Raw genomic sequence first — 15,160 nt, 5'->3', positions numbered from 1 at the left:
ACAACCATTGTTTCATTTATTTTGTCAGGGTTTATTTTTGGTTGTTTAAGGAAGGAGGGAGTCCAGTGCCTTTCAGTCCATCTTGGCTAGAAATGGAAGTCTCCCCAGTTGTTTCTTCAAAAGTTCAGCTATAGCTTGTTAATCCAAACAGCTTCTTAATCTGAAGCTCAATATTTAAAACAAATGTTAAAATATTCTGAATGATGTGTGTTTGTGTGTGTGTGTAGGAAATCTTTCTGAAACACTGCTGCAGTCTTAAAACTATCAGTGCCTGTTCAGGACCTCTTCTCAGTACTTTTCCTGCCAACAAGGTTTTCCCCAACAGATTAATCCTTTTTTTATTTTTTGCCACTTAGAGGCATTTTTTTGGGTTCACTCATTGATTTCTTTAACAGACCTTTTTGATTACCTACTATGTGTCATATAAAGTGTTGAGAATACAGTGGTGAATAAAATACCCCTCATTCCCTCAAAAATGTTGCAGTTTAATTTTCACACAAAAACTTGAACATGAATGTTCACAGAAACTTTATCTGTAATAGCCAAAACCTGGAAATACCCAGATGTCCATCAGTGGGTGAATGGTTGGACAGACTGTGATATGAGCATGCTATAGACTACAGCAATAAAGACTAATGAACTGTTATTACGGGCAACAACTTGGATGAACCTGAAGAAATTTTGCTGAGTGAAAAAAAAAACCTGTCTTAAAAAGATACATTAGTGAATGATTCCATTTACACAACCTTCATGAAATAAGACCATTATAGAGAAAGATTAGTGGTAGCCAGGGGTTAGGGAGGGGAAGAGGACAGGGTGGCTTGGACATAAAGTGGTAGCACTAGGGAGTCTTATGGTGATGGTGTAGTAAGTGTCTTGATTGTGCTAGGGGTTACTCAAAGCTACACATGTGATATAATGGCATAGAGTTACACACACATACACAAACACAGATTGTGGATGTATAGCTGGGGAAATATCTGTGGCTTCTATGAAAAGCTCCATGGATTGTACCATTGTCAGTTTCCTGGTTTTAATATTGTCGTTTTGCAAGATGTTAACATTGAGAGTGGGGACTAGAGGAAGGGTACACAGGAACTCCCTGTACACTTCTTTGCAGGTTTTTGTGAATTTTTAATTACCTTAAAATAAAAAGTTAAAAAATACCTTGCAATTTTGTGGAGGGTACAAAGAACTAGATAGTCAATTATAATAGCCAATTGTATACTACCTTTCACTGAAAAGTTTTATCAATTTTGACTTTCTGAAATAAGAACTAGTTGTGTGCCAAATCCTTTAAAACTTCATCTAATAAAATATTCCAGTGTATGTCAGTAGTTTAGTGGACGGAGTATTTCTTTCTCATCTTCTGGTAAGTTGTGGTGATTGTGTATTCCTAATTTTTATTACTGCCATGGTCTTTTTTTTTTTGTATCCTTTCCTATCTCTGTCTCTATAGCTGAGAAAAACATTAGTTATTTCTTGTGCTTATTTCAGCTAACGGGAAGTAATACATACTTAGGGAGAAATACCTTGTTCCCATTCCCAAGTCATAGGACAATGTCTCTACTACTCTTGTCTCTTAAAGCTTCCCAGTCAGGTCATGCTTCTATTTGAGGGATGTGTATTAGCAGTAATGCACTAGCAAAATAGTTGTGTTGATTCTCCTCTATCCCCACCAAAGTGATGTGCCCTCCTTTTATAGCCTCAGTAAAATACCTTAACCATACAAGGCAAACATTTTATAAGAATGAGCATGTATTACTACAAAGCAACAGGAGGCTCGTGTTCTCACAACATGTTCAAATGTAAGCACAAAGACCCACTCCAGATTTAAATATCAGTGAGTTTTGGAATACACACAGCTTTGGCTCATTTCTGGCCCTATTCTGCCATCAGCATGTATCAGCCAAAGCTTTACTCTGACCCGTTTAGAAATAGCCTTTGTATGTGAAGATGAACGCATAGCTGCAGTTGGGTTTTTACATAGTCACTTATTACTATAGCTTATTTTAATTTAGTGACAGATTGTCACATATTTTGAGTTTTCTCAAGTTATAAAAGTTTTTTTTTCTTTCTTGGAACTAAATAGAATATATATTATTTCTGATATGTTGAGGGAAATTTATATTTTGATTTTGTGTTGGCATTACTAGAAAAGTCGCTCAATGTGAATTTGTGTTCTTGTTACATTGTGACAACTCACTTGTCTTATAATTTTTATTAGGCTGCTTCTAAATATCACCAATATGTGAATAGGTGGGTTTACAACATATGGGATGGAAATACTTTATTTATTTTTTCTTTTTTACCCCAAACTCACCCCCTCTTGTCGGTGTCAGGAAAACCTCCTTGGAGTTACTGTTGGACTAAGCGTCTGAGTCTGTACCTATGTGTGTTGCTGGAATGCTTACCAGGCAGAAAACATTCTTGGAGTTTTTAATTTGATCCGTCTCCTTGAAATAAAAATTACAAAAGATGTGTACAGGTACCTCTGGTTTGTGTCCTTTACCTTGAAGAGTACAGCAGCCAATTTGAAATTACCTAGGTCTACTTTGTGAAATTTACCACTTAGTTTTATCTTTGGCCTCGTGTTTCTGCTTAAAACATTGATGAATTCATTGGGTCTTAGACCATTTTTTTGAATTTTGCTAATATAGATATAATATACTTCACATTTAACAGATTATTTACGGTTGATTCAATTCCAACACTTTTCCTCATTTTTTGTTGTAGTCAGTTGTATACTATTGTTCATTTAAAATGTTCAGTAATTTTGATTTTCTGAAATGAAACCCATTTTTGTGCTAAATCTTTTAAAATCATTCTAAGAAAATAGTCAGGTGTATGTATACTTGACTTAGAATATTTCTGATAATTTGTGGTGACTCTGTGGCCCTAATTTTAATATGGCCATGATCTTTACTGTATCCTCTCCTTCTCATATCTCTCTATGTATCTAAGAAATGTATTAGTTATTTCCTATTGTTAATTATGTCTTTAAAATGCATTTATAAGGATTCTCAAAGTTATATAACATTGCACACATTCTATACTTTTTCTACAACCTTAAAATTGTACCGGTGTTAAAACGGATATACAAATCCATACTATTAAAAATATTGCAAGTGTTATCAGCAACTAACACAGGAGCAGAAAACCAAACACCACCATGTTTTCACTCATACGTGGGAGTTGAACAATGAGAACATGTGGACACAAGGAGGGGAACATCACACACCAGGCCTGATGGAGTTTGGGGAGTTAGGGGAGGGAGAGCATTAGGAGAAATACCTTATGTTGATGGGTGCAGCAAACCACCATGCACTTGCATACCTATGTAACAAACCTGCACATTCTGCACATGTATCCCAGAACTTAAAGTATAATGAAAAATTAATTAAAAATGTATATTACAAGCATTTTTGGAGAGGAATAGGAATTAATAGGAAACAATGTAGTTTCCACAGATTTGGAAAGCTACTGAAGAGGTATTTTTTAAAAGTTGCCTACATATTCTTGAAGTGTTAATTTTGGAACAAGAATTGCATAGGCACTGCTATAATTCCTCCAGTATAGAGAAGGCACTTGCCACATCTTCATTCCCTCCTCTGCTTCTGCCTGAGCAAAAGTGAGCAGAATCTACTCCCACCTACAGCAAGCCTATCAGTCCCTGGACCAAACCCAACAACAATAGGAAGCATATTTGGAGGCTTTGACTCTTTTCCTCATTGGGCACATATAGTGGCCCTGCTACTACTTCTGGGCTCCCATATTACTGCTCATTCTGAGCTGGAATCTGTGCAGTTCACTAGATTTGGGAGGCCATGCCATGGTTCTGAATTACATCCCAGGGGCCAGTGTAGCTCTGTAGACATGGGAATTGTCCCCTTCTGTCTACATGGGACTAGTCCCCTTCTGTCTACATGGGACTAGGCCTCTGCTAAGTTTCCTTGGATCTTTGGATGCTATCTCTATGCACTCATTTCACTCTGTGGGTTTCATGAAATAGGATCAGAGCTGATGATTTCTAGGTATTACTGATAGTCACTGGTACTTCTGCCTGATATGATACTTCATTACTTACAGCTGCTTGCATGACTTCAGAGTTCTTTCTGCCCTTTGAATATCATGCCTTTCTATCTAATAGATCTGTGGTTGTCAGTTGTGGATAGTTTCTGCTATTTATGTGTGATCCCAAATGTTTGTTCTGGCTGGTATTGCTAAACATTCTTTGTGCTTTACACCTGTATCAGAGAGAAGGGCCTCAGACATAATGAGTCTTTCCAAACTCTGAAGAGTGGCATCTCACTGATGGCATCATAGTATGAGGCTCATTCATTCTCTCATTTGCTCCATAGCTCTTCTTAGTTCCAAAAAGCTGTCTTGGCAACTTATAATAATTAAAGCATTAAAATAAAAATTAAAACAAAGGTGTGCAATAAAAAGGGGGTAGGATAAAACTAAACCAGAAAACCAGGACCCTCCTTCAAAGATCCTGTAGTTGAATAACTTGAGTTTTAGGCTCACCCTTTCTGCTGATTGGAGAAAAAGAGAGGCATAGAAATGATGCCGCCTGTTATCAGATCAGAGTGGGGCAGGAGATTCCAGTTCATCAGGAGAAATGTTTGTGTTTTTCCTAGCTTTGGGAAAGCATGTGTTGAGTAGCTCATTATTTTTATATCAGATAATCATATTAAAATACCAGTGCATCCTTTCAAGCATGATATACTTTTAAAAAATTATTCTTCTTTACAATGCCTTTAGACATGCACTAATTTGAGAGAAATATAATGTGAGCCACATACGTAGTTTTAAATTTTCTAGTATCCACAGTAAAAATTAAAAAGATACATGTAAAAATTTAATAATATATGCAATCTAGTCAATATAGCCCAAAATCTTGTTATATCAATAGGTAATCGATATAAAAATATTGACATATTTTACATAATTTAAAAAATAAGTCTTTGAGGTGCAGTGTGCATTTTTTATTGATGGCACAACTCAGTTTGGGAAGGTTACATTTCAAATACTCAGTAGCCGCAGGTGGCCAGGGGCTTCTGTAATGCACAGCATGGCCTTAGACAATGGTGTAAGTAGTGCAGCAGGAGGAGGGAAACTCCTGATTGTTGAAATATCCTTGTGACACTTTCAGTCTTGAGATTCCTCAGCTACAATTACCATCAGGAACCTTCAAAGGAAATTTCTTCAGTGTCCGTCATACTGAATGGCCATTAAATCAGAAGTTATAATTATTTCACGTCACCAAAACTAACTTGATGAGATGAACAAACAGATTACTGTTTTTAAGAAAGTGAGTAACTTACTTTGAAAACCTCTGGACCTTTACTTTCAATGCCCTCATCACTAGTGAATTCACTAATTTATGTTATCTGGAAAATTCTCTTTAACGATTTTTAATGACACCTGCTTCCTTAAGGCTTCCATGATTTCACCAGCTTTCTTTCTTGGGGCTTCAAAGGGAATCAGTTTGTAATTCTTCGGTGATATTCATGACTTTGTGCTTGGCATGCACTTACTTGTTAATTTCGTTTTTAGCTTCTTGTTAAGAACTGACAGTTGTTGGTTGTCCTCCTCCCTTTTAGTGCCTTGCATAGAGTAAAGTGGAGTCAGTAAGGTTTGTTGAATGCACATGTATGTACCTTCTCTGATTTAAGGTCTGGAAGGTAGAACATGGTTTTCTTTTTTTAATATACCCTTTCATATATATTTAGTTTCTAGCATAGTTCGGTTTATTCAGGTGGTGCTTAATAAATTCTGACCAGCTGGACTCATGACTTGTAATTAGCCTCCCAAGTATTAGTCCACAACTATGCCCATCAAATTGTTAACTTACGTATTTGAGAAAAGTCACCATTTTTATTTAAAGGAACAAATACAAACAAACATATCTACCAACCTACCTTGTGGGTTCTATAAAACCTAACTGACCATACAAAAAAAATGAAAAAATTAAACAAGAGAGTACTGCTACTTTTAGTTAAATGCCAATGAAGTACAATGTATAGTTGTCAGAAGAAAAAATGTAAGTATTGGTGTAGTTCATAAACATCATGATAAAATAATCTAGTTCACCAATATTTGAATCTTTTAATTCTTTAATTCAGCAAACTGAACACCTATTATGACTAGGACATTGCGTTGGGTACAGGGGATAAAAAAGGATGAGCTTGACCCTTAAGTTGCTCATATTTTATTTGGAAAGTCAGATCATGCCGAAGAACCCTCTAAACCATTTGTAAGTTTAGCGCAAGCTACTAATGGGAGAAAGGTTCAGTAAAGTCTAATTTTTGTTGTGTTTTCCTTATATGGTGTTGACTAATAAGTATTTTGAAGATAAATGTGTAGATGGTGGTCTGTTGAAAAGAAGTTATATTATCTGGCATTTATTACATTTTATTTATTTTCTTGATTGATTAATTGCAGTTAGATTACCTTAGCATGCAAGAATAGATTTTACAGATTTGGACATATGATTAAGCAGCATAAAGCATAACTAATGTGGTTTTAGTGGCATGCTATGTATTAAGGCATGAAATTTAAACACACACTTCATCAGGATTTTTTGCAGTTTCAGTGAATTAGAAAGATTCAGATATTGGAACTCCCCCCACTCCTGTGTTAAGGAGGGGCAGGAATTTTATGATTGAGATTATTATAGAAGAGTGTCCTGACATAACTGATTGACTTTAGTGATGTGCCTTAAAAGTTCAAATTCAAGGTGTGCACTTATTTCAGTCAGCTTATCCTGAATGTTTAAATAAGAAATACTATTTCTGGGTATTCTGAATAACTCGTTGTACATTTATTCCTAATAGTGAGCATTTGGACTAATGATGGATTACTAATGAGCATGTAAATGTACCATCTGATTACATTAATATATGATCTTCCATGACGAGGTCTGAAATGAACATTTCTAATATGTATTTCTTTTCCCCAAATGGCACTGTCGTATATACTGAGCAGGACTGAGACAAGGGTGTTTTTCTTAAGAGATGCTGATTTAGTCAATTATCAAAAATCACATTATAATAAATGCTGTTCAAAGAATTTTGATTAACCTTTAAATAAATGTTACTTTGGAAAAAATCTGCCAAATGTGTTAATGATAAATTGTGAAGTGGTAGTAATTGCAAGTATGGCTTTATAGATAATGTAGTTAATTGATATTACCCTCTCAAGCTTATACAGCACATCAGCTGCTATGAGCCTAGGTGATAGTAATGGTGTCTATGGCATTTATGATGCATTGAGGATGACATGAGTAAAATGGAAACTTAGAGTGCTCACCAGGGTCATTCTCTTGTGGACATCTGATGCCCATGGTCAAGTAAATTTTTAATGACATATAGTCACTACACACCTTTCAGCCTTCTGGAGAGGTAAGTGTACATTGATCTGTCCTAATTAGCCTTGCAGAGTACTTCAGACATCCCTGCAGGAACACTATTATTTAATAAAATAGGAGCTGTTTTTTTCACAAGCTCAGCACTTGCTCCTTGTATGGCTCTATTGTTTTTTTTTTGGTCTTCTTCTTTTTCTTTTTTTTAACTCAGGTCTTGTGTCTCATGTTCATCCTTGTCCTTGTTTGACAATGTAGTATTAATGCAACTGCATGAAAAAGTAAGCAAAATTAAGGAATGGGTCTGATTATGAAGGTTCATTGCTATTATAAGAACCCATAGAGCACACATCCATTCCTTCCCTAATGTATAGGGTGCTGACTGCATAAAATTGCTTGGAAACACATTAAGGATATGCAGGCAATTTTGTCAAGGTATGCAATGGGATGATTTTATGTTTGGTGATAAAGGTGGCTCTGGAATATCTGATTTTGTAAAAAAAAAAAAAAAAAGAAAGGAAAAGAAAAGGTAGCCAGAACAGTTTGTACTGGTTGTATACTGAAACATTTATGTAGGGACATCTGCTTTTTTTTTAATTGAGAGTTTAGTTTTCATCTGGATTTAGGGTTTTTAATAAACAATCTGGAGTTTATTCATCTTTGGAGCAAATCAAGTATTATTTATAACTTGCTCATAGAATTTGTGGTAGAGGAATTTCTAATGTAGATGCTTATTATAATTATGAAGTTAGTTCCAAATGTAATTCAGACTAGATGGTGTCAAATCCTATCCTAGGGTTAAAGTCTACAGTCAGAACTTCTTATCACTTTGGTGGACACGGTTCACTGATTACTGGATGTATAATATTTGCTCTTAAGAGAATGGAACAAGAATAAATCTTTGTCAAACTCTTGGTCCGGCCATTGATGACAATATCTGGAGTTGACCTTGTGTACAGGGAAAACTGCCATCCCTTCCTGGGGTTTTTATGGCCACAGTTGGCTATCAGCTCCACAAATGCTGCTGTTACCTGCTTACTGATACCTGTAGTTGCATAATTAGAGATTAAAATACTTGGATTTTACAAACATCCCAAACACTCCTAGAAATGATAACACTTTGATTAAGTCAGATCACTAGAACTCAGTGTAAATAGGCTGATCAGCTTTTCCTGGGAAATAGATTTTGAGAGTGAAGGGGGCAGAGAAATATGAGGGCATTGAGTCACTAGAGAGAGAGAGACTGCCTTGTTGGCATGACGGAGATATGGGGACATGATGAAAGACACCTAATGAAGAGGTTTGGAATAGCGCAGGACAAGCTGAACGTGCAGTTTTGTTACACAGGTATATATGTGCCATAGGTATATATATGTACCTTTCAACCCGTCATCTAGGTTTTAAGCCCCAAATGCATTAGGTATTTGTCCTAATGCTCTCCCTCCCCTTGTCCCCCACCCTTTGATAGGACCCAGTGTGTAATGTCCCCTCCCTGTGTCCATGTGTTTTCATGGTTCAGCTCCCAATTATAAGTGAGAACATGCAGCATTTGATTTTCTGATCCTGTGTTAGTTTGCTGAGAATGATGGCTTTCAGTTTCATCCATGTCCCTGCAAAGGACATGAACTCATTCTTTTTTATGACTACATTGTATTCCATGGTATATATATGCCACTTTTATATATATATGTAATTGCATTTTAGGTTCTGGGGTACATGTAAAGAACATGCAGGATTGTTGCATAGGTACATACATGGCAATGTGGTTTGCTGCCTCCATCCCCCTCACTTATATGTATCTGGCATTTCTCTCCATGTTATCCCTCCCTAACTCCCTAACCCCCACTGTCCCTCCAGTTTATCATTGATGGGCATTTGGGTTGGTTCCAAGTCTTTGATATTATAAATAGTCAAACTAATTTGTTTGCAACATGCAAAACCCTCAAAACGTCAGGCTTTCTGAATATATTTTTAATGCATCTTTAAAAAACTATGGTTGAAAACAATTTGATGTCAATTATATTTAGGAATAAAATTTATAATTTCATTGTTATCAGATATTTTAATTGAATTCCCTAGTTTGTTTATTTGTGAAACATTTATTGAGTCATTGCATGTGGTAAATAGTGTGTTGGATGCTGAGGAAAAAAGGCATGCTTCCCATGCACACTGTTTCATCAGTCACTATGTACTTGCCTGCAGGTAACAGAAAATAAAAATCCAAATGGCCTCAGTAATAAAGATATATGTTGGCTCACTTCACTGAAATTTCAGAGATGTGGTGGAATCCATTGTCATTTGAATCCAGTAGTTTGGGCTTCATTTTCCTTCCATTGTTTGCCCTCTCTGTGGACCAGCTTCATCAGTGGCTAGTAGCAAGATAGCTACTAAGTGAAAGGGACTTTTCTAGAAGAGCTACAGAAGCTTTCCTAGAAGCTTCAAAGAAACGTCTTCTTGGATTTTATTAGCTCAGGAGATCAGGATTATACAGGCAATTATAAAAAGGGTGGATGCAGCTATGTATTTGTTCAGTGAGCATTGAAGAGGGAAGGACATTAACTCCAAACTAGTTAGTGCATATGGAGATTAAGGGAAGGACTACTTGAAGAGGTTCTGTCCACAGTGAATCCAAGAGGACGAGCAAGAAAGAGGTTGGAAGGGCATTTTAGGGAAAGAGGGCATTATATGCAAAGATGCAGAAGTGAGAGGGTGCGGTGGATAAAAGCAGCTACCCTTACTCACATTCTTCAGGTCTCCACTATGCCTTATCTGCCTTAGGTTTAACAGAGCCTTTATATGGTCTTCAAGTTCTCTGTACTTATCCCATTTTTTTTTTTTTTTTAAGAAATGGGATATTATTCTACCACCCAGGCTGGAGTGTAGTGATGTGATCATAGCTCACTGTAGGCTCCAACTCCTGGGCTTATGTGACTTATGCCATCTCACCCCACTCCGTTGTTATTCATTTAACTCTCTGTTCTCTACTAGATCTGGAAGGAGACATGTCTGTGTAATTGTCCTCTATACCCAGTGCCTGGCCCAGTTCCTGGTACATAGTAGATGGTAGTAAGTGTTCATGAAATGTAAAAGCGAGTGAGTGGTTTCTTATTATTTTATTAATTGATGGCATTTGGATCTGCTCATTCCTATGCTGGTAAGAATATTAACTTTCATGGCCCTGATTAGACTTCTCATAAAATAGTCATAAATTGTGGGCATTAAAACTGAGTCTTGTATATTCTGAAAGGTTTTTGACTGTCATATGACCAACTATTTTGAATAGAATTTTCTTGAACATGATTATGTGTTTTCATATAATGTGCAATTCCAGAGCTGGAAGAGACCTTGAAAGTCATCAAAACTCTTATTTGTTGGATGAATCTTTGTGTCGTAGAGGACTGAATCTTTGCTCACCACATTATTCAAAAGATGAATCTCATATGTGTAAATCCCCAGGTTAGGTGACTTTCTGATATTTCTTCTAGTTTTGTGATTTTTGAAAATTTAAATTAAATGAGCAATAGATTATTTTATTGATATTAGTTGGAAATTAACTTTATGTCTATCCTGTTATATGTGATGTACCAATCACAGATCATGGGAATTGGGCCAAGATTTTGCTAGATTCCACTACCATGAATTTTCCACTTGAAATTTTAAATTAAGTATCATGTATTGAAATGAATTAATAAAAAGGTATTTTTGGATAGAGTTGTATATTAGTACCTGCTGCTCATTATCATCAGTATTATAATTTGCAAATATAAAACATAACTAATATTGAAAGTCTAAAATGTTTAACTTGAAGAAAAAGAATATGATAGTGAAAGAAAGTATAATGATGCCACATGATGAAATTCAGTCAGAATTCTATTTGTGATTTTAAGTATCTTTTGGGCCTTTAAAAATCTCTAAGGCATATCTAAATATTTCCCCATAATATGTCACAAGTCCATGTTTTTTTTTTTTTTTTTTTTGAGACGGAGATTTACTCTTGTTACCCAGGCTGGAGTGCAATGGCGCGATCTCGGCTCACCGCAACCTCCGCCTCCTGGATTCAGGCAATTCTCCTGCCTCAGCCTCCTGAGTAGCTGGGATTACAGGCACGTGCCACCATGCCCAGCTAATTTTTTGTATGTGTAGTAGAGATGGGGTTTCACTATGTTGACCAGGATGGTCTCGATCTCTTGACCTCGGGATCCCCCCACCTCGGCCTCCCAAAGTGCTGGGATTACAGGCGTGAGCCACCACGCCTGGCCCACAAGTCCATGTTAAGCAGTCTTTCTAAACTTTTAAAATTGATTTCCCCTTACAAGTTTGAAGCCTCTTAATTTAATGTATTTCTTACAATGTCATCTAGACAGAATAGTTTTAGTGATCAATATTTTATTTTTAGCTTACTTAACTTTCCTCAAGTTAAAAAATATTTTAAAAAATGGAAATCATTCTTTCATTTATTATAAATGTATTATTTTCCATTTTTTAACCTTACCAGTAATAATCAAAAAACATTTTTTGAGCAATTCATGGAGGATTTCACAGATTATAACTTAAGATTTCTGCTTCCTGGAAGAAATTATGAGGCAGTATAGTCATGGTAGCTATAATAAGCATTACAAACATACTACCATTTCATTTTTTATGTGGCGTAATCATTAAGGATAGCATTTTCCTTTATATAAAGAAATGTCATATTCTTATAATATTTGTTGCTGTTAAGAATTAAATGTTTAAAGGTAAGTTGTGATTATGAATTCTATGTTAGAAATGGAAGATCTTTATAATTAACTGACATCTCAAAGAATTTTATGTTTTCTATGCAATCATCTTACATGATAGATAGGAGGCATATTTCTTTAATTTAAGAGAACAAAGTAGATGAGTGACCTCACCCATGACAAAGTACATGTCACTGGGACATCCCTGGGAAGGAAAGAGTAATAATATTTATGGAGAACTTTTTTTGAGCTTCTGCTGTTCGAAATAGAATTACGGACTGAAAAGATCTTTAGAAAAAATCCTGTCCATGTTTCTCCATATACAGAGAAGGGGACTTGAGCTTCATGAGGTTTAGGGACTTGCCCAGAGCTGTACATGATTAATGAGCCCGCAGAAGAGGTGGGGATAGCGCTTGTGTCTTCTGTTTCTCAGAGTTATGAATGTGCTTTGCACAATGTCATGCTGATCTCTCGGACTCTTCACTTCTGAGGTAACTTAACTGGATGTGAAAGCAAATTCCTTTTGTGTGAATTCGTTCAAAAAGATATTCCATTTGTTTTGCAGTGTTATAACATGCAGATTTATTGACTTCAGAAAATTAAGGTGTTAGTTAAGCTCACAAAATGTATTTAATACATTAAATATATTCATAATTTAAACAAATGAATTAGTTTAGGAAAATTCATCTATCTAAGTTCACCAGAAGCCCATGTTCCTCTCATTAAGAAAGCAGGTTGAGGCTGTTCCGTCAGGCTGTGCATTGTGTTTTTCTTCCCCGAGCGCTCAGGAGATTGGCATTACTGTGCAGTAGTGTCACAGCCCGCAGGCATTTAATGCCTCTTCTTGTGAGGCCAGGATTCCACGCCCAAGTGCATTTAGTAGGTCAGTACAGTAATTTTAAATGTCTTTCTTTCAATCTTTTGCCATCTTCAATTATACCTTTCCACCCTACTATTTGTGTAATTTTCTTCTGTCTGAAGTCTCTTTACTGTTGTTCTCTATTGCACAGCATGACAAATTACCCATCAAGCCATATCTTTTCAGCCCAGAAATGCGCAATAACACGGAGTCATGGCATTATCGCATGTTGTGCACTTTATTTCCTCACAGTTCATTCAAGTGTGTCACTTTATTTTCCTGACTTCCTTTTGTCATCATGGAGATTAACCATTTTATCCTTTCTAAACTTTAGAAACAATTAGAATTTCATTATAGTGGAAGCTGAGAATGAATACTTGCTCCATACTATATGGAGTATACTTTTCATATTATCAGTGGCAAAATTAAAGTCATGAATCCTGAGTCTTTTTCAATGGAGAGACTTTAGAGGTTATTATACAGCTGAGTAACCCTGGCTCTGGACAAGAGAATTATTTGAGGCTGTGGTCACCAAACACATTAACTGTAAGAAACCATTTAGTGTGACATTGAGTACCTGATTCTTATATTCTCCTGGGAATTATGAAACTCTCTGGACCCATGTGTTCTGTACACAAAATCTCGTTTTTTTTTTCCCCCTCTTAGCTTCAGCTAAATACCAATAGTATGCAATGAGATACAATAGACATTGCAAGTATGTGCTAGAAAATCAATTGGTATTGATGCTCTAATCAGCAGGGCTGTAGCTGGTATGTAGACACACCACTGGAAATGGTGATTAAGATCGTATTCAAAAGCATTAAAAAAAAAAACCCCACAACGTTTAGATCACTGTTCAGATAGATTGCTGTTTTGCTGGGATAGTAGATGATTTGGGAAGCCAGGGATACTTCTAGATGCTGCTAGATTAATTTATAAGATTTTCAAATATCAATCTATTTTATGTGTTACATTTATAATATATTTTTAATTATATGTTTATAGGGTATAGGACAGTTATCATTGGTAAACAAACAAGCAAAAAGTTCAAAGCACCTTTTGATGCAGCTGACTTACCAGCCTGCCAGATACTGAATATCAGCTGAATACACAAGAAAAGCTCGAAAAAGAAAAGCAGTGTGGTGACTGTTGAGAACACAATTGGTGAAGAGATTGAGAAGGCAGAGAGAAGAGACAGTGACAGAGAGACTGTCAGAGAGGAGAAGAGAATAAGAGGAAAGGAATGGCAATGAGTTACAAATGATCAGGAGGAGAAAAGCCAGTAAGCATCATTATATGGCAAGGAAGTTTGCAGAATTTAAAGAAATAGGACAGTGAGTGTATGAGGCAGGGTTTCCTCCTCATGATCAAGTGATTAACTAGAAATACTAGCTAAAAAATTCTTTCAGAAAAAAACTGAGAATGAAAAGAGGCTTGAACTAGAAAAGGTAGTTCATAAAGCTATTTTCTAATCTGGATCAGTTTTCCTGTGAATACCTTCAAGTTGTACTGAAAATATATCGATTGAAAGTTCAACCATTAAACAGTCATTTGTCACTTAACAACGGGGTTACATTCTGAGAAATGTATTATTAGGTATTTTGATGCTGTGCAAACATCATAAAGTGAACTTCCACACACCTTGATGGTGTAGCCTACTACACACCTAGACTGTATGATACAGCCTGTTGCTCCTAGGCTATGAGCCTGTACAGCATGTGACTGTACTGAATACTGTAGTTAATTATAACATAATGGTATTTGTGTATCTAAGCATATCTAAACATAGAAAAGACACAGTGAAGATACAGTATAAAAGATTAAAAATGATACTTCATTTCCTCATAGTTCATACAAGTATGCATTTTCCTGGCTTCCTTTTGTCACCATGGAGATTAGTCATTTTATCCTTCCTAAACTTTAGAAACAATTAAACTTTAGCACAGCTTCCACTATAATGTGCAGGTCATTTACCATGAACAGAGCTTGCAGGACTGGAAGTTGCTCTGCGTGAGTCAGTTGGTGAGTGTGAAGAGCCAGGTCATTAGTTTACACTACTGTAGACTTTATAAACACTGGACACTTATGCTACATTACATTTACACAAAATATTTTCCTTTTCTCAGTAATAAATTAATCTTAGCTTCCAATATATTTTTTACTTTATAAACTTTTTATTTTTTAACTTTTGACTCTTGTGATAGCTTAAAATAA

General features: G+C 35.9%; 1 long non-coding RNA gene across 9 annotated transcripts in view; it reads left to right on the top strand.

Moving 5' to 3' along the window:
• LOC103791509 (uncharacterized) overlaps positions 1 to 15,160 on the top strand; it is a 520,065-nt gene that overhangs the window by 6,434 nt on the left and 498,471 nt on the right. The gene's annotated exons all lie outside the window — the stretch shown is intronic.

This window comes from Callithrix jacchus, chromosome 2 (genome assembly GCF_049354715.1).
Source record: "Callithrix jacchus isolate 240 chromosome 2, calJac240_pri, whole genome shotgun sequence".
NCBI lineage: Eukaryota > Metazoa > Chordata > Mammalia > Primates > Cebidae > Callithrix > Callithrix jacchus.
Note: the sequence above shows the minus strand (reverse complement) of the source record. Positions and strands in the feature narration are given on the sequence as shown.